General features: G+C 50.1%; 1 long non-coding RNA gene across 3 annotated transcripts; it reads right to left on the bottom strand.

Moving 5' to 3' along the window:
• Positions 1-108: 108 nt before the first annotated feature.
• On the bottom strand, positions 109-24,406 carry LOC113907478. 3 transcript variants are annotated; one of them, XR_003515201.1, is made up of 3 exons: positions 20,404-24,406; positions 2,666-2,759; positions 109-1,183 (listed from the first exon to the last, which is right to left on the bottom strand). It is a non-coding gene; the product is annotated as an uncharacterized LOC113907478 (long non-coding RNA). The 3 variants fall into 3 exon arrangements; XR_003515199.1 differs by lacking the exon at positions 20,404-24,406 and adding an exon at positions 18,610-18,714; XR_003515200.1 differs by lacking the exon at positions 20,404-24,406 and adding an exon at positions 5,642-5,962.
• Between the last annotated feature and the right edge of the window lie 106 nt (positions 24,407-24,512).

Below are 24,512 nucleotides of genomic sequence, written 5' to 3'. Positions count from 1 at the left end.
GGATCTCAAAGGGTCGGACACGACTGATCGACTTTCACTTGTGGCCACGAGAGGGTTTGCCTGGAAGGGAACCCAGAATAGGGAACAGCCCCCACTGTCTTCCTTCTGTTTTTTTTTTTTTTTCTTCCCCCTCTATAAACAAGTGATTAATGCCTTGCAAAAAAGCCCAGACACACCTTCCCTGCTGCAAGCGAGCCCCTGCCAGATTCCCCAGCCTTAATTCTGCTGTTAACACTCGTCAGGGGGAGGGGTAAAGAGTAAATCCCCTCCTTCAAGAAGCAGACCTGGGGGCAATGTGGTTTGTTTAAAGTCTCCTGTGTGCTCTGATGGCGTGAGGACTTTGACATGAAAAATGAAAGCAGAAACAATGCACTTTTCCCTAAAGCAGCTTCCAGTTTGTAAACCTTCTCTGCTCAGGATTCTCCCAAACCGACCTTCCCTTCTCCCAGCGCTGGTGAAAAGTAGGGGGAGATGGGGGGTGGGGGGAGGGTCCCACGGATCGATCAACATTTTCAGAGAGCTTCACAGGCTCCTTTTTCATTTTGTTTGCAAGAGGCAAATTGAATTTCCTGACTGAATGCAGAAATAAATTCCTTACACCTGAAACGAACACAGCATTGTAAATCAACCGTATTCCAATAAAAATTTTTAAAAGGGAAAGAAAAGAAATTCCCGACAAAGTTGCCCACAGCCCCCGGATTAGGAATGGACTGACCACTGACTGCAGGAAGAAATTCTAGGCACATTTGTTTTCAAAGGTTATCTCTTTTAATTTCCAGTTGAGTGCAGTTCAGTGATATAACATATGTCAAATTCAGTCGAAGAGGTTTATCACTGAAAAGCGTGAAAATGTAGATAGTGGACGATGTCTGCTCAAACCTTAGCGTTTAGTGATGTGGTGTCCTCTTGAGAAATTTGGGAGTATTTCACATAATGAAGATGAAATGAAAGACACGAAATATCACTGTTGTGCAAACCCTTAAAGAAATGATGGATCCACGCCGAAAATGGTCTTCAGCAGCTGCTCACAAACCAAGGAGAAATACAAGCAATTTTGTGAGTCTTTTGGTAGAAGTACACACCACCAGGAGTGCCCTGGCTGTCCAGCGGTTAGGGCTCTGCACGTCCACGGAGGAGGGCACAGTTCAGTCCCTGGTCAGGGAGATCCTGCAAGCCACGCACCCTGGCCAAAAATAAATAAATAGTAAAAGCAGAAGTACATACTGTCATCCATGAAGCAGATTTGCCAAAAGATTCAACTCTGAAGCTCACCAAACATCTCTTTCTACCCACTGCTGCTAAGTAGCTTCAGTCGTGTCCGACTCTGTGCAACCCACTAGTCTATAGGAAATACAGGGGACAGAGAAATGTAAGAATGAGTCTATGGGTGGACAAACGGTAGGAGCCAGAATGAGTCCATTATTTCCATTTACAATTTTTTTCAGGGGAAAAAATGGGAAGTGGATGTAAGAGGTATAAAATCAAAATCAGTGTAGACCCAACTGGAACCCAACGGCAACCATCCAACTGCGATAAAATAAGGAGAATGGAGATGGTCGGGCAACACTGAGTACTAACAGGTTATTTCACAATAACCTGTCAGTGATTGCTTATGGGGTCCGTGTGTGATAACAGTCTTGTGGCCGTTTTTAAAATTTTTTTATTCTTGTGTTTTGGAGCTGCATACTGAAGTATTTAGAAATGAAATGATATACTGTCTGCATTTGCATTAAAACAATCCAGGGAGAGTATATCAATGAAACAAGACGGGCCATGAGTTGATCATTATTGAACTGGTGGTGGGTATTTGGGAATTCCTGCTGTAGTCTCTCTATTCTTTTATGTTGGAAAATTTTCATTAAAAATATTTGGATGCATGTGTATGGGATCTAGAAAGATACTGATGAACCTATTTGCAGGGCAGCAAAGGAGACACAGACAATAGGGAACAGACTTCTGGACACAGCGAGGGAAGGAGAAGGCGGGACACACTGAGAGAGTAGCATGGAAACATATACGTTACCGTATATAAAATAGATAGCCAGTGGAAATTTGCTATATGACACAGGAAGCTCAAACCCGGTGCTCTGTGACAAGCTAGCGAGGTGAGATGGGGTGGGAGATGCGAGGGAGGTTCCAGAGGTGGGGGATATGTGTATCCCTGTGACTGATTCACGTTGCTGTATGACAGAAACCAGCGCAATACTGTAAAGCAATTATCCTCCAATAAAAATTTTAAATATATATATATAAGTTTAGAGATCACTAACTCAGACCACAAAAACAGGTAGATATTTGACCCTCTACTCTGGACCAAATGGTGCCAAGGATCAGGTTGGTTGAGAAAGAGTGAAAAAATCTAATACTTATTGCTTATCAATTCTGTGCCAAGTATTAGGATAAATTATCTCTCCTGAGGGATCTTGTCTTTCTTGTTGATCAACTGCAGGTGATTGATCTATTTGGCTCCATTTTACAGATAAGTAAACTGAGGCCCAGACCGCCAAAGTGACTTGCCATATGATCCCAAGAAAAGAACAGGTGCTGATGAGCCAAGTCATGTAGCTATTGGGATTTTTTTTTTTTCCTCTGTGACCTTGGACAATTACTTGTCTTGTCTGGGCCTCAGTTTCCCCAGTCTTAGAAAACAGAGCTGAGGACTCACAGGGTCAAGTTTACTCATTGGTCTTCTGCCACTCCTCCATGACCTTCCTGTTTCTTCCTTTCTTCTGTCTTCCCGGGAATGTGTCTGAGGCAGCCTGAGATAGAAGAAAGAGCAATTGAGTCCTGGGTTCAAATTCTAACTCTGCAATAGGCAGGCCTTCGTGAGTCACTTAACCTCTCTGAGCCTCACCTTCCCCAACAATAAAACAGGGATGAAAATAAGAAAGACCTAGAATGATGGAGATGACGGATAGAGGGTGCCCGGCTCAGAATCCAGGATACACCAGGTGTTCAGTTAAAGCTGGGTCTCCCACACCTGTCTTCTCTCTCATACTTCCTTTAAAATGAAGCCCCCAGGACTTTTCCTGGTGGTCCAGTGATTAGGACTCTGAACTTCCACTGCAGGGAGGCACAGATTTGATCCCTGTTCAAGGAACTAAGATCCCGCATGCCTCGTATTGCAGCCAAAAAAAGAAAAGTAAATAAAAAGTAAAATGTGGTTAATTCACGTTGATGTATGGCAGAAACCATCACAATATTGTAACTATCCTCCAATTAAGAATAAAATAAAATTTTAAAAAAGAAGTAAAATATAATAAGGACTTTCCCTGACAGTGGTTAAGACTCTGCACTTCCAATGCAGGGCCATGGGTTTGATCCCTGGTTGGAGAATTAAGATCTCATTTTCCACATGCTGCATGTCATGGATAATTTTTTTTTTTAATAAATAACTAAAATAAAAATGAAGCCCCCATCCCCCACTCACAACTCCTTTTTCTGATTTTTTGTTTGTTTTCCATTTGATTTCTCACTACCAGACATTTATTTTCCCTGTTTTTGTTTCTCATTATTTGCTGTCCTGTTAGAAGGTCCTCAGGGACAATTTTATGTGCTTGGCTGCTGCTATATCCTTAGCCTGAGACACATACATAGTGGACCCTTGGTAAATATTTGCTAACTGAAGGAATGAGTTGAATGAATGAATATTAGACCTGGTAATGAGACCTTCAGGTAACACAAGCCAAGAACAGAACACAGGTCTTGCGCAGAGTAGCTGGTCCATAAATGCTTTTGTTCTCCTTTTGCTGGGACCCCAGGATCTGCTGAGGTTACATTGTTCAGTGTTAAGCTACACTCAATTTACGTGAGGGTGTTTTGACGGTTTCCAGCATTCCGGTTTGTGGTTATCCCCTAACAGGCCTCCAAGTACTTGTCCGAGAAACTCTGAGTTCTTTAAACTGTATTTCGCCAAGGACGGTAACAAGTACCGTCCTGGGGCCATTTGCAACTTCCCTTCCCTGATCACAGAGGTTTGACTAAGTGCTTTGTCTAAAGGCAGAAAATGCACCAGTCCTGTGTCTTAACATTTATGAAGGGGTTACCCGATGTTAAGGTCAGACCTGTCCACAAATCCTTTGGGGCAAGGTAGCTGTGCGGGTATTACAGTGTTGGTGGAGGGGGAAAGGCAGCGATCCGTTAAGTAGGTAGGAAAGCAGACGTTTTGAAGGTTACAGAGTTGCCCAGAACATCACCCCAGAGGCGGAGCGTGGGTGTGTTACGATGGGGACACTGACAGTGGCCTCTTTGGGGAGAAAATTCCCCTCTCTGAGACAAACCGTCCCAAGCCAGACCTCTCTCTCGCCTCTGGGCCTATTGAGAAATATTCCTTGAAATGTTGTTGATAATGCCTTTCCTTTCTGCCCGAGCTTGTGGTATCTGGCGATTGCATCAGCTCTCAAAGCTGGCCTGTTTCCCATGAGAACCTCCTTCTGTCCCTCACAGAGACCAAGAGCCCAATTTATTCCCTCTGCACTTCAGGGGTTCTCCAATGAACTCTTCCAGGGGTATCCCTAGAGAGAATTCCAGGATCTGTGAACTTGGATGACTTACTGAAATTAGTATTTTCTTCCATTGTGAATCCAGGTGACCACCCCCAGGAGGACTCGCACTGGCTGTGATATGGTCCAATAGCAATCACAGGTATTTTCATAACCATATTACAGGCATGACTGAGACCCCCAAATATTCTTTTGCTCATCCTGATTTCAAATACACAGTATCAGGACCATGGCTAGATTGTCTGATTTAATGAATTTGGTACACATATATTACTATGTTTTTCTTTTTGGATGTACTGTGTCTTAGTTGGAGCACATGGGATCTTACGCAGTTTCTTTAATTGCAGCATGTGGGACTTCAGTTGCAGCATGCAAACTCTTGCTTTCGGCTTGTGGGATCTAATTCCCTGACCAGGGATCAAACCCAGACCCCCTGCACTGGAAGTGTGGAGTCTTAGCCACTGGACCGCCAGGGAAGTCCTGATACTTTTATATTTTTAATATTTCTTTTCTTCAAAATTGTTATCCCATCTCTTGTAAAAAAAAAAAAAGAATTCTGAGGCAGTATCCATAGGCTTCACAAGATTGCCCAAGGAGTCCATGGCCCAGAAAGGTGGTGAAGCCGTTAGTGGTGATGGAGAAAACGAAGGGAGGGCTTGAACCATGATCCTGAGGCTCATGGAACGGCAGAATCAGAAACCCCAAATCAGAGCAGAAGACTGCTTTGGCTTTCGGTGCCATTAAAAAGTGCTAGGAGAGCGCACAGAGTGGTCATCTCCAAAATGTCAAAAGGGTACAAGGGAGGGTGCTGAAAGTGGCATTAAATGGGACTAAATGTCCCAGAAGAAGAGCCAGTCCCCTTTCAATTCCTTTGTTTTATTTTTTCAGCTGTGCCTTGTGGCACGCAAGATCCTAGTTCCCCTACCAGGGATCGAACCCGTGCCCCTTGAAGTCGAAGTGAAAATTCTTAGCCATTGGATCAGCAGGGAGGTCCCTCCCCACTGCCCCACTTCAGTTCTTTTTTGGACCTTCAGACTAAGTCCAGCCCCAAATGAGCACCCACCTACCTGTCTCGATCACCCTTCTAACAATTAGCCCTGCTCGGAGCCTTGTCATATTGTTTTCTTTCCACAACTCACCACTTTCATTCTACTCCTGGGAAGTGAGACTTGAGTTTGATTTACGGTACCCAGATAAAGGTTTCAATTTCGACAAGATAGGTGTTTCAAAAAAGTCAGCAGATGGAGATTTCCCTGGTGGTTGGGTGGTTTCAGACTCTAAGCTTTCACAGCAGAGGGTCTGGGATCAATCCTTGGTTGGGGAACTGAGATTTCACCAGCCACACAGCATGGCCCCCCCCAAAAAAAGTGAGAAGATGCCTGAAATATATGTTAAGGAAATCATTGTGAAAGTGAGACCAGGATATATAAACATGAAGATGCTCTCACATCTCCCTCCTCCACCCCTCCCAGTTTTGCCAGTGAGGGACTCAAGGCTGGGTACTTGCCCAGTGCCTGCTACTTCTCAGGCAAAGTGCTGGACTTCCCCACCCCTCCGCCCAGCGCTGCCCGCCCCCCACCCCGATGGCCTGTGATCTGCCCCCCTCTCGGCCTCCTAGACCTCTTCAGGGCCAGGGCCAGCCAGAGAAAGTCGGGGACTGGACTCAAAGTTCCCAGCATGGGTGTCAAACATGTCTTCTGAGTGCCCTGGCTCCAGGGTCCACCGTCCTGAAGGGCCCGGCTGAGTGGGCCTTTCAGCGGCCTCTGAGAGGTGGCAACAAGTGTCACGGCTGAATGCCTGCTGCCCACTGCCCCCACTTCTGCAGACCAGGCCGAGCAGCACTGGGAGGACTGCAAGCGGGATTCCAGAGGCGTCTGGATATTATCAGTCAGTCGCTCAAACTGTCTGGCCGGTGGGCTGGGGTGGGGCTGGTGGCAGGGGGCAGAAACTGGCTGGAAGGTAGAGTCAGGAATCCCCACCCCACCCCCCTGCGCAGATTCCTGGGGCCAGACCCAGCTCCTTGTGGGGAAGCAGGGGGCTGGCCACGATGAGCTGGCTGCAAGCTCTGCACCCTGCCCCGCCCTCGTTAGACGGTAGCACCAAGGGATCAGCAAGTCAAATGATGATATGTGTCTGACAGAGGAAACTGAGAAAGCGGGGGCGGGGTGAGGGGGCTGGTGGGCAGGAGGGGAAGGGGCAGCACTTGAAGACAGCAACAGGGAAGATGGGCTGGGAGGGGCTGGGCAGAGCTTTACCCTCTGGTCCACTTGAAGACTCCTGCTTCAAAACTAACCCTGATGGCTTCCAGACAAGTCGGCACCAAGGGTCATTTCTGGAGGCTGTAAGTGTTGTCGATGGCAGCTGTAAGGACAGGTGTAAATCTGTCCAGGCATTCCTTGCCACTCCCCTCTCCCAGCTTTCTGCACCTGAAACAGGTCCCCTTTATAACTACAAGCCCACTCAGGAGGCCTAAGCACACACACACACAGTCACACACACCCAAGCAGTTAACACTTGGCCTGCCCTAGGGGTACAATTTTTTTTTTAAGTGCTCCTTTAAAGCAAACTCTATAAGCTGTTTGTTAAAGCAAAACAAACAAGCCTTGCAAGGAGAGGAGGTGGAAGCACTGGGAGGAAGAGGAATAAAAAGGAAATCTTTTTATTTGCTACCTTTGAAAATACCTTTCTCAGCACACTGGGAGACCAGTGAGGAAGACCCATGGGGTGAGAGGGAAGATGAGCCCTACTTTATTTGATCAACTAGTTGGAGTGATGAGACGCAGAAGTAGGGAGACTTTGCCTTAAACCAGGCTTTTCTCCAGTATCTAACCCTTCTCCTTGTCTCTCACCGCTCCCCCCTCCCCCCACCTGGTTGAATGAAAGTCTGCTTTCCCAGGTGTCGCTGGGGACATTCTCCATCACCACTCCATCCATCCCTCTCCAGAGGGAGCAGCTAAGAAACTGCGTGCACAGCCCCTCTCCATCTCGCCCAATGCACTCTGGGAATCTGGAGGACTCCGGCAGAATGTTTCGTCTTCTTGGCCAACTTTGGACCCTACGGGCCCAACCTTCCTTGTGGGTTTGGGTGGCTGTGCACTGGGGGAGGAGAGAGGCTTCCAGGCAAATCCGATGGCCGAGAGAGAAATGCGGTGTCTTTTCCTGCATGGACAGAGGCTCTTAGCCACACACTCCCCCACCCCCACCCCAAAGGCCTTTAAGGGGGCCCCTGGAAACCCCTAGTGAATGATAATTTATCTCCTAAATTGCTGGTATCTGATGCTTCGAGGGGTTTTGAAAACCATATTCCCCTAGGGCTGGAGGCTACTTGGGGAATTGTTCGGTTGGAGGAGTTCAATCATGATTTAATGGAGGCATTTATACTGTACTAGATAATCTCCTGGCAAGTTAAATAACATGTCGGGAGGGCGGGCCGGGGGTGTGGCTGGGCTGCCGGAGGCCTCCCTGGGCTGTCATTTCCCTACCAGCTCGCTTCTGTCTCCTTTGGGACATTCCTTCCCAAGCTCCTTCCTTCTTTTGTCCCCTCTCTGCGCCTCTTAGTTGCTTCTCTGTCTCTTGAGTTTCTCTCTCTCTCTCTGCCTCTCCCAGTCTCTCCAGGTATGAAGTGTTTCTGTCCATCTCCGGGTGGGTGTCTGTCTCCCTCTGTTTTCTCCTTCCTCCCTGCTCCCCAAGCGTCCCTTCTCTCTCTTGCTCTCACTCACTTCTCCCCACACTCCCAGTCATCCTCCTTTTCCATCTTACCATCTCTCCTTTCTCATCTCTCTCTTCCCGACCACGCCATTCACTCTCAGGCTGAAAAGAAGCGGTCTCAGTATGTCCTAGAGGACCGAGGAAGGGGACTGTGGTCTCCTGCTGATGATCAGCAATCGGGCAGCTGCAGTCTGGGCCTGAGAGTAGAGTCAGCCACACACAGCTGTGCTGAGAGCCAGGAGGCATCAAGGAACCCTCGCAGGGGCCCAGCACCCCTTCCATCCCAGGTCACACATAGGCATCTCCTCATTTACAGAGCTCTCGGCCCTGGGGTCTCTGCCCAAGGATGCTCCAGGCACCCAACCATATTCTTTTATTTTCCACAAGTGCTTTTCCCTCAATAGATCCCAAGAGATAGATAGAGACACTTTTTTCTCCTGTCAGGAGATGGAGATGGTTGGGGCTGAAAAGGCATTGGAACCTGGTCTCCAGCCCCTCTGGGGCCTGAACTCCCGTGCAAGGACAAGAAGGGAACACACTTTCTGGAGTCACTTGCAGTCCTGAGATCCTGGGATTCCAGAAAGTAGCCTGCAGTGGCATGAAGCCTAGAGTGGGAGGCTTGATCACTACAGGATCAACTTGGGCGAGGACAAGGAATGGGGCTTCAGGCTGAGATGTAAACAGAACTAGGTAAGAGGGACTTCCCTGGCAGTCCAGTGGTTAAGACTCCACACTCCCAAAGCAGGAAGCACGGATTGGACCCCTGATGGAGGAACTAAGGTTATGCATGCCATGTCGTGTAGCCAAAAAAAAAAAATTTTTTTTAAAGAACTGGGTAAAGCAATGCTAATAGAGAAAGGGCCTAATATATGCTCGGTAGTGGTCTAAGAAAAGAAGAATATCTCTTAAAGATACTCTAGACATACATAGCATATATTTTTAGTGTATATGTGATATACTGGGCTTCCCTGGTGGCTCAGTAGTAAAGAATCTGCCTGCAACGCAGGAGACAGGGGTTCGATCCCTGGGTTGGGAAGATTCTGAGAAGGAGCGCATGGCAATGCACTCCAGTACCCTTGCAGGAAAAATCCCAAGGACAGAGGAGCCTGACAGGCTACACTCCATGGAGTGGCAAAGAGCCGGACAGGACTGAAGTGACTGAGCACACACCCACGTTATATGCTAAGTATGCACTGAGTCTATACATTTAGTAAATGCATATATACTAAGTAGATACTAAGTGTATCTATTTTATCAAAATAGCTATATGATATATAGAGACAGAGAGATTAGGGTGCCCAAACAGCTAATGCTTAATGAGCACTTACTATGTGCCAGGGGTTAGACTGAGTGATGTACACAAGAGGTCTCATTTACTCCTTGCCTTCGTCCTCCGCAGCAGGACCTATCGTCCCCATTTTTCAGAGGAGGCAACTGAGGCTCAGAAGAGTTAGGGGACTCTTCCAAAGTTCCAAGGCTCTAATAGGCCCCCTTTTAAAGCTCAGTAGGAGGTGTGTGCCAACACTTTGATGGAAGGAGGCTTGACCGAGGCCGCCTATGTACCCAAGGCCACCAGTCATGACTGTGGAGCCGGCAACTGCAGGGAACCAGCCCTGCCCGCACCTGCTGGCTCGCCCTCGCCTTGAGGTAGCCAGCATCCCTACGCCGCCAACCGAGCTCCACCAGGCTGCTGGTGATACTTGAGGGAGACTGGGGTCGTGGAGGTGGGTAATAGTCCGCGGAGAGGAGGAACAGGGAAGGCGCGGCGGCCGTGATTCCAGGCTTAACTCCACTCCACACACAGAAACTGCGGTGCCCGCCACCACCCAATCCGCTGGCCATGCCTCCAGTCCCAGCCGTTTCGTCTCGCGCTTGTATGATCCGAAAGGGGCGGGGAAACTGAGGCCCAAAGCAGTGTGCGCCAAACGCGCGCGCCAAGCTCGCCAAGCCCCTGCGCGCGCGCCTGGCAGGGACTTGGCGAGCGGAAACCGCAGTCCCCGGCTTGCCTCGAGAGGCAGGAAGCAAAGCCAAGCGCGGCGCAGGCACCTCGGGGCCTTGAGCGAAGCCAAAGTCGGTCAACAGCAAGCAAAGGAAGAAATTAAAAAACGCGGTTCGGGGCTCCTGTGTGGAACTGAGGCGTTCATCGAATCATCCGCTGGGGTCTCTCCTAGGACCGGGTGGATGCGGCTTGGGGAGGGCCTGGGGATGGGGGGCCGGGCGGCAGAGACGCAAGGGCATGGAATTTAATAGAGTCTGCGAGTCTGCGTCCGTGGCTCCGATCCTGGCGGTTCGCGGCAGATGGGTGTCAATCCCGCTCCAAGCCGCGAGATGTGAGCAACTACCTAGATATTTGGAAGAAAGTGGGAGAGATTCTGACCTCAGCCCTGTGCATTCGAAGGCAGGTCGAGGGGGAGAGAGAAAGACTGGTGGGTGGGAGACTAAAGTAGAGACTGAGCTCGAAAGACAAAGACAGACCGGAAAGAAATGCAGAATTGGAGAGAGATTCGGGCCTTAGCTCCAAGCTGGAGGAGGCAAGGTGATTCTAGCGAACCTCTTCCTGTACATAAATGTTCGGAGCCGAGGTCAGGCCAGCAGGACCTTTGAGGATCCCTGAGCTCTTTGCGTTCTCAAAGGGCAGCACCGAGTCAAGGCACCGAACGCGTGTTTGAGGGTGAAAGTCTCAGCCTTGCCTCCCCTTTGCTGTGTGACTCCAGGAGGATCAGTCCACATCTCTGAGCCCCCAGTTCCGTCCCTTTAGTTCAGGAGAGACCGCTGGTACATGGCACAAAAAGACCTTGAAATAACTGAGTTTAACGATTTGTGTCTCCCCTTCCTCCTCTCCAGCAGAGCTGCTTTGATGGAAAACACCCGGGATCTTGGCTGCCTGGGTTACCCAGAGTGACTGGAGGAGGAGTGGAGGAACAAAGTAAGGAAAACACACTGCTGGAGCTCAACAGTTGCTTATGTGTGGCAGGTGTGCCTCAATTCTAAGTCCTCATCGCCTGGGGACACGGGTCATGGGTTATAAAACCCTTTCAAAGCCCTGCATTATCTCAGAGGGTTCTCCTAACCAGAGCCGGGGACCTGGATCCTAGGTTGAAGGATGAAGACTGTGTACCTAGGAACACACAGCAGGCCTCAGGGCTCCAAAGCCAGGGCTCATTTCCACCCTGTGTCCCCTAAGTTCGGGTTTCTCCACATCCCAGGCACCATTCCCTGACCACCCAGCCCCAGATGTGCTAGGCGGAGGCAGGGGCTTTAGAGGAAGATGCCCCAAAACGGAGAGCTTGGAGCCATACGCAGCAGGGAGACGGGATGGAAAACCGCGAGCAAAGTTCTGGGAGAAGGGGCTACGGCAAAGACGAAAAGGAAAAGGAGAGGCGGACAGAGGGAGTCAGGAAAAAGGAAACAGATGATGAAAGCGAGAGCCCGAGGGAGCGCGGGAGCCTGCTCTGGGGCGCGGGGTACAAGGCGCCGGGCGCGGGGCAGCCAGAGGCGCCCAAGCCTAGTTCCCCGCTGCGCCCCACCCGACCCAAAGGGGAGCGCCCCACCGACCGATTTGACTTGCACAAAACCCGCGCCCCAGGGGCCTTTGCCAGGCCGCTGGGGCTTGATTCATTTCTTGACTAATTAACTGGAAGCTACGTTGCCCCTTCTTTCAGGGCCCAATTAATTCGCCGCGGGCGGTGGGGCGGGGGCCGTGCGGCCGAGGCGCCCGCCTGGAGTCCCTTTGTGAAGGGCTGTCTGGCCCATATTGATTCTACATACACACACGTACCCCTCCTTCCTTCGTACAAAAAAAAAAAAAAAAAAAATGTCTTGAAAGCTCTGGATTTCTGAGTTTAAGAAGATTTGTCAGACTCGAACATTCCCCCCCACCCACCACCACCACCACTGCATTTGTTTCCAGAACGAAGAGACCTACGGATCAAAGCAATTTAGAGATGTGCTTGGGAAAGGGTTCCATGGAATGTGTGCTCCCTAAAGGGCAAAGAAAAAGATCGCCCTTGTGTACCTACTGTATGTGTGTGTGTGTGTGTGCACGCGAAGGCGGCACCTGTGACCTTGTTGAAAGCCAGAGCTCCAGGAGGGGCTCACCAGCTGTCCAAGCTCGGTCAAGTCTCTATCTCTCTGCATGCCTCAGTTTCTCATCTGGGAAACAGAGATCCGTGAAAGACGCCCGCCTCCTCAGAGTGTTGTATTCGGTGAGCCAAAGTATGGGAAAGGTCTTAGAACATAATCATCCTCCAAGGGGATTTCACAGACATTCTCTTCAATAAACAGTATTTCGTAACAAACCCATTTCGCAGATGAGGAACCGAGGGCTAAGGACAGCCGACCCGCTGGGAAAAGTTGGAGGGTGTCTGATTCCAAGGCCGGGAAGCTCCGGAACGAAATTTACCAGACTTTGCTGAGAGCATGGCCGGCTGCCTGGGAGCAGAGATTCTCCCGACCCGCAGTTCCCAGAGACTCCCTCAGGTGAGGCTGGAGGCTTCTTCCTGCCCACCTACCCCCATCCTCCTTCCAGTGCGGTAACTTCAGCACGGGAGTAAGAAATCTGAAATCCCGAAAGCTTTTGGGTGGAACCCAGCACGCAGCCACTGGAGCGGTTTCCGAGAGGTCGTCCATGGAGGACTGCATCGATTGTATTGACCTCACAGTGGGTCAGCTTGTCTCCTCCATCGATCACCCCAACGAAGTCTAGGACGAAAATATAGACCGAAGGAAATCACAACCGTCTTTGTAAAGCTGGTGGAAAGTGGCCTTACCGCTGCCAGGGCTCACCGGTGACCCAAGGCTGTCCCACCGCCAGGCAGCCAGGCAGGGGAATGAGCTTCTCAATCCACTCCCTTTTATTCAATCACTGATCCATTTTTTTGGTTTGTGCAATTTTTAAAACAAAGGAACCAAATAAGAACTAAGTTTATTCAATCAGCCAACACTTGATGAACCCACCGCAGGTGCCCCGACCGCACAGGGCATTGGGTACTAATGAGGAGAGGGGTTTGGACAGACTCCTAAAACCCTGGCAGGGAGGGGTCGTCGTAAAGTCTTCTTTACTGTCATTCTTTAGCCAGGCGACCTTGGACGAGACTCCCTAGCTTTCTGTCCCACAAATTCTGGTCTGTAAAAAGCAGCAGAGCTGCTCCGTCCTAGGCTAGGTGAACGCGCTAAACGGGAAACAATGGATGGGAGGTTCGGAGGTTAGATCCCTCATCATAGTCCCAAGGTTGAAGGTGGGACAAGCAGAGCTGGGGTGGTCTTTGCAACCTCATCAGGGTATAAACTTCTGTCGTCCCCCCAAGCCAGCCCGAGGTGGCTTGTCAGCACCGCTGGGGTTCCCAGGGCCCCCACACTCCCCAGGAGCAAAAATCATCCAGCCGTCTGCCTCCCTAGAGCACAGAAGAGCTGAGGCCAACTTTAGTTCAGCCTTCCTGCTTTAAGACCTTGAGTTCTCTCCCGACACTATCTCTCCTCGGCCTCAACTTTCCTGATCTTTAAAATGGGAATGATCTCTATTTTTTTTTTAAACCATAGTGACCAAAACTCAGGACCATAAGCATCAAGCTGGTGAAGACCCATGTTTTCACCCGTGTCTCCTGTGCTCGGCAGAGAAGTCTCGGTCAGTATTTTGTGGAATGACCAAGTGGATGTTTCTATCCATTACACCCAATTTCTCTTCCCACTACCATCTTTTCACTCTCATGTCAGGATCTGTTTGGGGGAACAGCTTACAAATTCGATGCTTTTTTTTTAAAGTGCTCTTTGAAGTGGTCACTTATTTTTCATATGCACAGAAAATCACCTTTAGTTTGACTTCTTTCCTTTCCTTCATTCACTTTCGTCCCTATATTGAAAGATGATTTATTGAGCACCCCCCAAACAGAGCTAGAGATGTGAGGAGTCTTATCTCTCTAGGAGCTTTCAAGGTGGAGAACTGATATTAGACACTCTTACCCAGAGTGATTGGGCTTCCCTGGTGGCTCAGAGGGTGAAAAAGCTGCATGCAATGCAGGAGACCCACGTTCAATCCCTGGGTCGGGAAGATCCCCTGGAGAAGGGAATGGCAACCCATTCCAGTATTCTTGCCTGGAGAACTCCGTGAACAAAAGGGGGTCGAAAAGAGTCAGACACGACTGAGTGACTCACACACAAACACACACCCAGAGTGATTAACTTCTTTGGTTAAGGTGTTTTTTTTTTTTCTAGCTCTGTAAGTAACTTTTGACAAGATCGCAGCATCTAACGCAGTACCTGGTGCATAGTAAGTGCTTAGTAAGTTCGACATGAATTTATTCTTCTCCAAATTGTAGCCCGCAGTTCCTCCTTTGGCTGCGGAACAGCCAGCCTGAGGTCGTAAGTGCCTTTAGACAGACACTCCCAAATGAGGACTCAGGTCAGTCTGACAATGTGCCAGCCCCCAGGGAGCCTGAGATCGGAGTGCACCCCAGCCCTGAGATTCTCAATCCCAGATACAATTCCAGCCGGGAAGGCCTGCCACTCCAATTAGACAGAGCATACCTGGGTAGGGGGAGAGGGGGTTGTGGCAGGGGGAGGGGGACCATTAGATTGGCCTTTGCAAAAAGTGACACTGGACAATGAGGTTCTGCAAAGCCTGTACCCTTTGCAAATCTCCATACCTATCTAGCTGACCTCCTGTCCAGACCATTCCCCCGTCTACACACACACCTTTCTAGGTAAACAGGTGACACCCAAGAAATGAGGCACTAGTTTGCCCTGAGAACCATCTTTTCACACACCCCCATTCTTGCCCATACTCTCTTTGTCCAGCTTCCAGACCTGGTGGGACTCTGGGTGACCCTCTCCCACCCCCGACTCCAAAAACAGCTCCCGCCTCCTGGTGCATCAGGACTGTCACTGCTCTGGCTCAAAACCACGGTCCCAACCCCACGCATTGGCGGAAATTTGCTCAGGCCTTGCGGGGGCACAGGAGGACGAGTGCCTGCCAGCCTGTCTCCCCTCAGCGCCATCCAGCGGCGAGACGGCAAGGGCACCCTGGGCAGAGGTTCCTGGCGAGTCCCTCCAGCCGCAAGGATCGAGGTTTCTAAGCTGGAGTCGGTCCCTTCCTCCATCCACCCCCTCTCACTCCAAATTAGGACATGTCTATCTTCTACCCTCCTCACACACACCCCGATTGCTTAAGGCTGATTCAGGTTCACCCAGCGTTCAATAATCACCACCACCCCCACCACCCCCTCTTTATTTATGCCCAACATATGCACTGGACAGGGAAGTTCTTTCAAGGAGGGAAAAAAAAAAAAAGAAAGGAAAGAGGAGGCAAAAAATAGTGTTTGTTCCACCACTGCTTAGAAACTTTTCCTGTGCCGGCTCAGGGGTTTCACCCCAGGCTGAGTTGACGCTTTCTCTCTTTTTGTTGCGGACATGTTAAGTCCTGCCTTCCTAATTCTACACCTATGACCTTATACTGGCTGGAGTCAGGCGCCTTGATTCCCTGCCTTTGCATGCAACCTGGGCTGGAAAGCCTCCTACTTCTAGATCCTCGGGGGTGTCAGTCCCCAGGGAATAGGTCTCCAGAGTGGCAACTCAGCCACAGACTGAGTCCCACTTGCAGAGGGAGAAAAAACATCACTCTTTATACAGCTGGAATGTTATCGCTAATTTTTTGGAAAAGTGCCTGTGTACACACACATTACATATATTATTGAGCGGGTTAGTGCAAGACTGAAAACACTGAACAACAGTTGGGGTGGGGGACACATTCTCCAATTTCCCGGTAATTTGTAACAGACTATTGCTCCAAGAGAAAAGGAGTAACTGCGTAGCAGCAAAACAAATTTAACTCTGTCTATATTGATCAAATGGGAGTCTGCCTGTGAGGTGTGATTGCAAAGCATCTTTAAATCTGAGATTTCCTTTCCTATCTGGGGCTACACATTTCCTATGTGGGGCTACCCACTATACACACTTGTACCCACACAGAACGTCCTAGAAGCACACACACACGTTCTATTATGTTTAAATAATGCAATGGAGTGTAGCCTTGAAGTTGGGCCCATACATCATTTAACTAGCTCTCCAATCGCTGTTGTTGTTTAGTCCCTAAGTCATGTCCAACTCTTTTGGACACCATGGACTCTACCCCACCAGGCTCCTCTGTTCATGGGATTTCCCAGGCAAGAGTACTGGAGTGGGTTGCCATTTCCTTCTCCAAATATTAGGAAGATCTAAACTGAAGCTCTAGGAGGCATCTGGCTCTGCTGTCTGAAAGACCACCTCTTCCCCAGATGCAGCTTGGGGCAGGCAGTATTCTGATATGCCAACTAAAGGCAATTTCCTTTTTTTTTTTTCTTATCCTCTCTCACTCAAATTTCTACAACTAAAAAAAAAATCTGTAAAATAATCCAACTCTAATATCTGTTATATAAAAATCTGTTCCATTCCTTTAAAAAAAAGAAAGAATTCATAACCCACTCTCAAAAGGCCTTTCATTGACTCCAACAGTTCTCAATTCTAGACAGAGAAATGAAATAGAGGAGCCTGTCCTGGTTATCCACGACATTAATACACGGACATAAAAGTGAGTGCAACATCATATTTTAACTTGTCTAATAGAAAAATCCTAACTCTGCTACTCTCTCTCCCCCTCTCCCCTAAAAGAACTAGAGTCCAGCCATGGGTGGGTAGGGTGGAAGGGGGGTGGGTTTTGAAATGAAGTCGCTTGGAATGCCAAAAAAAGCAAGGCATTATTTACACCTGCAAACTTTGGATGGTTGTATTCTGCCCCAATTGGCTTAATTGTAAATCTTTTCCGCATGGCCCCAAGTTCTGGATGGAGCGTCTGGGTTTAATAATACGCAGGGGCACCCCAGCAGGACCGGACTGAAAAGACAGAATCCCCCGCCCCACCCCCCGCTCAGCTCAAAGGTAATTAGAACAGCCTCCCTTCCCTTCCCTCCCCAAATTTTGCTTGAGGTACCAGAAGACCAGACTCAGACATGCTGGGAACTCATATTTTACCCTCTGAAGACAAGAGAAGCTATTTCAAAAGCAGATATACCCTCCAAGTCAGAAGTGGAAGGTGGTGCCCCTCCCCCGGCCCGGACTCCCACCCGCATCTCCTGCGCGTTTGACTTGCAGAGGGGGAGAGGGGGAAAGAGAGGCGTCTACACTGGCAGCCAGAGATCCCTGGCAGCATAGGGCTGACCTGTTTATAGAACTTGCTGCTGAGAAAACATGTAAAAACACACCCCAGCGGTGGGAGAGGAGATGGCTCCCTCCACTCCACCCTCCCTTTGCGCGCAGAAAATCTCACCAGGCTCAGCCTGGTTCTCTCCGAGCCCGGTTTTTCTCCCAGGAGGCTCTCTCCCTTGCAATGGTTTTTCCACCCCTTTGAGAGACAGAGAGTGCTACGCGACTCTTTCCTTGTTACTGCCCCCTCCCAAGGTCATTACTATTCCCGCCCCCCCGCCCCCCATTAATCCTTTTCTACGGGAGTGGGGCGGGAGTTAGGAATCCAGGCTGCAAAAAGACACATCGGACGTGGGGGGGGGGAGGGGGGGCGGGGGCGGTGCGCGGTGAGGGGTTCCTAACTGAATCCCCGCGATCTTAGTTTTGGGGAGAATTTGTGAGTTCCGCGGGGTAGGCAGGCCGCCCTCCCACCCGGGAAGCCGACTCGCCCCGCCCCGGCCGCCGCAGAGGAAAGTCAGGTAACCCGCGCGGGGAGCCAGTGCCTGGCAGGACCTTGTCGCCACCGAGGCCCGGGGCGGACCAGCCTCGTCCGGGACCCCTGTGCTTCCGCGCCTGCCGCTGCGGGTGTTGGGGGGCCCCAGATCGCAGCCCCGGGCCCCCTCCACCCGTAATCCAAGGCCGCGCGCGTCTTCAGGTACCGCGCTAGGCGAGGCCTGGAGCCGCAGCGAAGCACGTCCAGCTTCCGTATTTGGAACCGGGGTAAGGGGAAGGGGAAGGGGCGGCGGTAGGTGAAAACCCCCCGCTTGGGGGGAAGGGGAGGAGAAACCATCGCCCAAAAGCACCTTACAGGGGGAACCCTAGGTTGTCACTCTCTCCCCCTCCGTCCTGGGGCCCGAAATTTTCCTTTCCCAAGCGCAAGGAGGACAGGGCGTCAGGAGGAAACGTAGGGGACAGGTTGGTTCCTAGATCGGGAAGGCCGCTCCTGTCTGCCCTCCCAAGCGCCCGCCAGAAGGATTTTTAGTATTTGGCTTGGAGATGAAACGTACCGAGGCCTGGGCGCCAGCAAAAGCAACTCTTAAGGAAAGCTCTCTCATAATTCCAAACATTCCCTCTTTCTATGTCTGTGTGTGTCCCTGCTCCCTTGCTCTCTCTTCTTCCCCTAAAACAGAAATACAAATTTAAAAAGAAAGAGAATGCCTCTGTATAGCTGAGTCCCGTTGTTGTTCACCTGAGACTGTCACAGGAGTATTCATCAGCTCTTGTTGTTTAGTTGCTCAGTCGTGTCCGGTTCTTTGCGACCCCATGGACTGTAGCACACCAGGCTTCCCAGTCCTTCACACCTCATCGGCTCTACCCCAATACAAAATTAAAAGTTCAAAAACAAAAAGAAAAGAAAGAAAATCCAAAAAGAGAATAACAGTGAGTTAAAAAATTGCTTTTACAAACTTGACAGCTATTTCTCATCACATTTGCATTAGTTCTTATATGTCCTAATAAAGGACAGTAAGATAATTTGCAAGTTAAAAAGAGAGAGAGAGAGAAACTTCTGGAACCCTTCTGTATTCCAAGGCCAAGCTGGAGAGTTTTAAAGGCTCTTCGCATCTCTAAGGCCAAAACTGTTACCCAAGCCTTCAGCTCTGGTTGAGAGCCAGAGAACTGTCGCTCTGGCTCCTACTGGTTCATTCCCTGGATATGCTAAAAACTCGGGCAGGATTTATGTCTTATTTGGGGGCCAGGATGACTAGGTCAGGAGCAAGACATCTCTGACTTAAAATGAGGTCCCATTGTTGAGGTCTCTAGTCATTACTGACATGGAGGAAAAGGTTCCCCAGACTGTCAGGTAATTAAGACACAGAGGTGCAGCTAGTGGCCAGTTATCTGAGTGGCCCTGGTAGAGGGTCAGTGATCAGAGAACACAGACGCAGAAAAGGAGCTGGTGCTTGATTCCAAATTCTGAGAGGTGTGTTCGGTGGGAGAGTGAGAGCCAGGCTAAGGCCTAGAGTTGGGGCCCTGCATCCACAACCCAAATCCTGGCTTTGGAAGCTGGGGTAGCAAGCCCCCTACCTGCCAGGCATACCAGAGAAGCAGGTGAAACCAGCTGCTAAACACCCTGTGTCTTAGAACCGCAAAAGGGTAGGTTGCCCATAAGACTGTACAAGGAAGGAGGGATTTGATCAGTTTCCAATATGACAGAAAAGGCTGGAACCTTCAGTGCCTATATCCCTCCCATATCTGAAACCCCATGCCTACATAGGCAAGGCAAAGTCCTTCCCAAAGGCACTCCACACACACAACTATATCTTTTGCGGGCTTCCCTGGAGATAAAAGATTCTGTCGGTGTTACCTCCTTTCCTGTCTCTTCACCTACTCGATTTGGGAGACAGGAAGGCATTACCTTTAGGAACACAGGCAGATTGGCTGGCTGTTGAGGAGCAGTGGAGAGGCTCCAAGAAAGAAATGGAAAGAAAAGAGGAAAAACACACACAGACACACACACTTGGGTGCTCACTGGTCCCTTCCTCTCCTGCCTTCCCTCTCCGCTCTCACCCTTTTTAATTGAAACCCAGTATGGGAAATAGTAATGGATACTGTGCTCAAATTGAGGAAACGTGTCTGAGGCTACTAGGGGACACTTAGTTCAGCAGCTTTAGAGGAGCTGATCTTTCTTTGCCCTGTCAACTTCCCACACAGTAGTAGCAGTTATCTGATTTGCCATGCCCTCTCACTTACGCAGTCTCTTGTTCCCTCCGCCTTGTCTGCCCTCGAAGGGCAAGACCCCACTGCCCCCCACCCCGGGGCACCTAAAACAACACCAGAAATAATGGACAGTAGCAAAAGCAGAAAGTCACAGAATTAAGGGCTCCTGTTCAGTCAGTGGACACCCCTAGTCTGCAGTTGGGGACTGGAGAATACATCGGTCTATTTCCCTTCACCCTTTGAAATATTCTGTCCCCGAGATTCCCACCACTCCCTGAGGCTACATTCTTAGGACATATTGCTGAAGTGCCATTGACACCCTTACCTGTCTCGACTGAGACATCTGGAAAGAGGATGTTGAAAGAAGAAAGATTTTGGGTGGTCAACAGTGCCCCGTGCCTGAGGCCGAAGTCAGCTCTGGCTCTGCGCCTTGCAGATGCTGGATCAGATAAGATGAGAGGAAAAATTCCCAGCCTCTTCCCAGTGAACTCATTTCGACTGGACTATGAAATATCCATTGCATTATCTCGCGTTTCTTTCTTTCTTTCTTTTTTTTTTTTTAAGTAATGGGGTAAAACACACAAAGAGAGTATTGAAGATGTAGATTGGTTTGAAATTAGGAAACCACAATTAGTTCCTTTTCCTGACAGAGAGAGAGGGGAAAAACCTTTCACAGATGTATAAGAAACACGCTCCCCAGACACACACACACTACTTCCTTCATCCTTCCCTCCTTGCTTCCCTTCCAACTTCTCTAAATCATTGGCCGTTTACAAATTTGCCATTTTGTAGAGTGATCTGCTTTGATGAAAGGTGGGTGCTAATAAGAATAATGCAGAGGGTGAAATCTTTTCATTCTGCCTCTGCCAAAAACATATTTACATTAAAGGGAGGTATGATAAGCATGGATTAAGTATATAACGAATGATGCTCTAGAAACAGCATAAACCAACTGGCGCCAAAGTGAACCTCTGTACTAAAAATACTGCTTCCCCAAGCTAGACAACTTTGACAATCCTCTCTCTCTCTCTCTCTCACTCACACACACACACACACACACACACACACGCTTCAGGCTCTTGCACTGAATCGCCCTGATCAATAATTTAGAGGGCTGTCAGAGGACAGGGAAATGTGCCTTACAGGAAAGACCTGTGTTGCTGGGGCCAGACAGAGGCTAGGAACTGGGGCTTTAGAACCTGCCATGGTGCCCTTCACCCTGGGCTCCAGCCTTGGAAAGGAGGGGGAGTGAGAAAGGATGGGAGATCGGAGCATTGGAACAGAGGTGAGAGGCCAGCCCTGGGCGAAGGGTGGTTTGGGGAATACTAAACGCAGAAAGCGAGACTTCAAATCTACACAAATGGGCCCAGCATTCTTCTATCTTGGAGGACACCTTATCATCCAGGCCAGGAATATGAGGGGAAGGTGTCTGCTTGAACCCCAGGGAGAGGTTAACTCCAGCCTGTCTTGATTTCTGGAAAAGAGGAAGAGTTGGGGGTGGATACAGAGGCAATACAGAAACATAGAAAGGCAGAAGAGAATCCAGAGAGGACCAGGAAAGCCAGAGAAAATAGGAAGGGAAGAGAAGAAGAACGAACAGAAAAGGTAGTAAATAAAATTTTTAAAAAAATAATGAGAGAAGTGAAGGCTGGGAGGTAGAGGCTGAGGAGTTATAGAAGCCGAGAACAAGATAGACGCCAGGAAGAGAAGAGAAAGTAGAAGAAAACAGAATAAAAAACACAGATCTGCAGTCATGGAATCTTGAAAGACATGGACAGAGAGAGAGGACAGCCCAAGCAGAAGAAAGAGAAACAGAAACAGAAATGGGTGTCCTGTCTGGTCCAACCAAGACTCTTGTGCCTACCTCTGGAGGGAAAGAAAGATGGGGAAACTGACTCTCCATCAAAAAGACTGATCCTGAAGCCTCCAGACCTGAGAGGCACTAGGTTCTTAAAGCAAATTTGCAGGGGGAAGGCGGGGAAAGATACGAAACTCCAGGAGGAAAACCAAGCCTCCCAGGTCCGTGAAGTCCTCCTTTGACTTCAGAGCTGCGTGTGAAAGAGTCAGGGTTTGGGGTAGCACAGGGGTGCTAATGTGGAAAGGAGGGTGCTGGCTGCTATCTGCTAGAGGAACTTAACCTAGGCCCTCACCTCGGGGGAGCTGCCTCCCTGAGGTGCCCGCTAAAAAAAATCACCTCCAGGGTTTGGGGAATTGAACGCAAAGGACTATGGGAGTCCTGAAGCAGACACCTAGTCAGTTTCAACGTCTGTCAATATCAAAAGAGCCTGGGATCCCATGGGCAGGGGCACTGGCCAGAAACAGGGAGCTGTCTCTACCCAGAAAGCCCCTCCCCAGAGAAAGTTTACGTTTTGACCGACCTCCTTAGTAAACTTCTTAATTAGGCCCCAGACCCTCCCGGAGAAACCCCTGGATGTCCTTATGTCAACAGAGTTCCCAGTTCAGCGACACCTCGGACTGAAAAACAGCTCCGCGCAGCAAACGGTGGGCGAAAGTTTAAGGGGGAATAAGCGTGTAATAGTCCCTCGCCAGACCTCACACATGCTGAAAAGAATATTTACAGCAAACTTGCCAAAGTAAACGACCCCGCCTATCCACCATCCTTTCTCCTTCCACCCCACCGCGCCCCTCCCCCGGGTTTTGTAAACTCCAGATAAACACCATTCGGTCACAAAAGGGTCGATCTGCCCCCCTTTAGAGTGGGAGGCAGACGATGCCCTAGGGAAAAGTGGGAGCTGCAGAGGCTTCCTGGGGGGGATTCTTCGGCAAAGGGGGCTTCTCTGCCTCTTGCGTGGCCTGACCTGGGGATAGAAGATTTGGTTGCGTGCGCGTGCGTGTGTGCGCGCGTGTGCACATATAACATTTATTCTGAGGCTCCTCCTCGCCCCTTGCCCACTTTAAAATCCTCATTCATACTATTCTTCACCTTAAACACTTCAGACATCCCAGATTTGGAGAGAATTAAAAAAAAAAATCAGGCCTACAATTAGGTGAATACTCTTTGCAATATAGATGGAGGAATATTGTAGGGACACCAGAAGTTCGGCGCCTCCTCTTGGATTCAAATTTTGGCCCCCTTTTCCCGCTCTTTTAAAGCACCGTTTCTCAGGCTCTGCCCAGGGTCAGGCTAGGCTGCTCCAGTATTTCTCCGTCTGTCTTTTGTTGAACGTGAGGCGGGGAGAGAGACCGAGAAGATCGAAGGGGTCTGCATGGAGGAGGGGAAAAATAACCATGGTAGAGCCCTTGGCTACAGCCTAAAAGCCCGGACCCGTGGCGCGCTGGTCTGCGAGTTGTCCCAGCCGCCAGGCATGGCACAAGTCTTCGGAACGCGCTAGCCAATGTTTAACCTGAATGCAGTGACCACCAGGCCGCTTTTGTTTGTTCGCAAATTAATCACCCAGCGCACGGCCGGCGCCAGAGTGGGTTTATCACCCACCGGGAGGGGGGCGCGGCGGCCCCGCAGAGACAAAGAGGAGTTCGCACCTTCCCGCTTTTGATCCCCAGTTACTGCGGCCTCCCTGCATAATACGAGCCTCCTGGGGCCGAGTCTGGGAGGTCAGTCATAATTGGCGGAAGTTTGCAGACCATTAGCAAGATGTCGACATTTTCGGTTCAGAACCCCACAAACTTTCCTCTCCCGCCTTCCTCTCTGGCGGGCTGGAGTGGCAATGGGGGGTCAGGAGTGGCAACTGGGGTGACCCCAGGGTTAAGGTGGAGCTATGGGCAAAAACAGGCACGTGAGAGAAGGGGCCGAAATCGTGGTTAAGTCCACCTCCACCGTTGAGGCCAAAGGCAAGTTGAGATATTTACAAGTGAAATCAGCAAGCTCCCCTCCCACAGTCCAAAACCGAAGCGAGGCCAGCATGCGGACGACCGAGTAAAATGTCTCTCTTCCTGGGCATCTGGACGCTTAGAACACCGATTGGGTGGATGTGGATGTGTGTTGGGGGTCATCTCGTGCTTGCAGAATTACTTTCCTTCTCTTCGGTGCATTGGAGCAGAGATTGGCCGGCGAGTGCAGGCAAAACCAGACCCCGGGTTTGGGGCCGCTGCTGGAAGCACAGCGGTGCGGCCCCAGGCTCCGGCGGCCAGCAGAGTGGGGGAAGGGCGGGTTTCAGCCTCCGGAGACTGGTGAAAACCCTGAGGTGACCTCGGTGGTCGGTGTCAGAAGGGGAAAGGCCTGGGCTTCTCGCACCCTCTGGGGTCGGGCCGCCAGAGACGCGGGAGGGGGCATCTTGAGCCGACACCCTGACCCCCGCCGCTCTTGCTCCACCACCGCAGAGAGAGACCGAGAGACCGGCCAGGAGAAAGACAGACCTAAAGGGAGAGAAAGGGGCGAGATGGCAAGCCAGATGGAGTTCGCAGAACCACTCTTATTCTCTCTGGTGACTTCAGGGAATTCTTAGCGCTGGCGCC

The sequence above is a fragment of the Bos indicus x Bos taurus genome, chromosome 17, assembly GCF_003369695.1.
Source record: "Bos indicus x Bos taurus breed Angus x Brahman F1 hybrid chromosome 17, Bos_hybrid_MaternalHap_v2.0, whole genome shotgun sequence".
NCBI classification, from domain to species: domain Eukaryota; kingdom Metazoa; phylum Chordata; class Mammalia; order Artiodactyla; family Bovidae; genus Bos; species Bos indicus x Bos taurus.
The sequence above is the reverse complement of the archived record's forward strand: the minus strand, read 5'-3'. Positions and strand labels throughout refer to the sequence as shown.